Source organism: Solanum stenotomum, chromosome 9 (genome assembly GCF_019186545.1).
Source record: "Solanum stenotomum isolate F172 chromosome 9, ASM1918654v1, whole genome shotgun sequence".
NCBI classification, from domain to species: domain Eukaryota; kingdom Viridiplantae; phylum Streptophyta; class Magnoliopsida; order Solanales; family Solanaceae; genus Solanum; species Solanum stenotomum.
Window position 1 is genome coordinate 45,617,477 of NC_064290.1, and position 546 is coordinate 45,618,022.

At 28.9% G+C, this 546-nt stretch overlaps 1 non-coding gene across 1 annotated transcript; it reads left to right on the forward strand.

The window, feature by feature from the left end:
• Nucleotides 1-266: 266 nt before the first annotated feature.
• Nucleotides 267-339, forward strand: TRNAF-GAA (transfer RNA phenylalanine (anticodon GAA)). The gene has a single exon. It is a non-coding gene; the product is annotated as a tRNA-Phe (tRNA).
• The last annotated feature ends 207 nt before the right edge of the window (nt 340-546 follow it).

The following is a 546-nucleotide window of genomic DNA, read 5'->3' on the forward strand; positions in this document are numbered from 1 at the left end:
GACGAAAATTGAAATTATGTAATAGTACAAGAATTAAATTGCTATTTTTATGTTATCACTTTATTTGTTTGTTTTCTTCATAATATCAGCATGTGAGATACACACATAACATTCTATAAACCGATTGTTATTTGTGTTTAATAGATATAAATTAGTCAAAATTGGAGTGTTCAATCCGTACATGTCCTAATTAAAGAGGCTTGATAAAATATGAAAGCAACTTCAAATGGAGTGATAACTTAAATTTAATTGAAATTTTCAAACAAGCGGGGATAGCTCAGTTGGGAGAGCGTCAGACTGAAGATCTGAAGGTCACGTGTTCGATCCACGTTCACCGCAAATTTTTTTTTTTAATTTTTTAAGGAATTATTGAAGTATTTCTAGAATTTGGATAATTATTTTTGAAAACAACTCAAAATTTAATTGTTTTGCTTCAATATACTTACTTCAAAATTAGTAATGATGCATATTGCGGCAATTCACTAAGGACGTGATTTCTTATGCTTTTCTTTTAACAAAAAAACCATGCCGCTATAACGTTCAAAA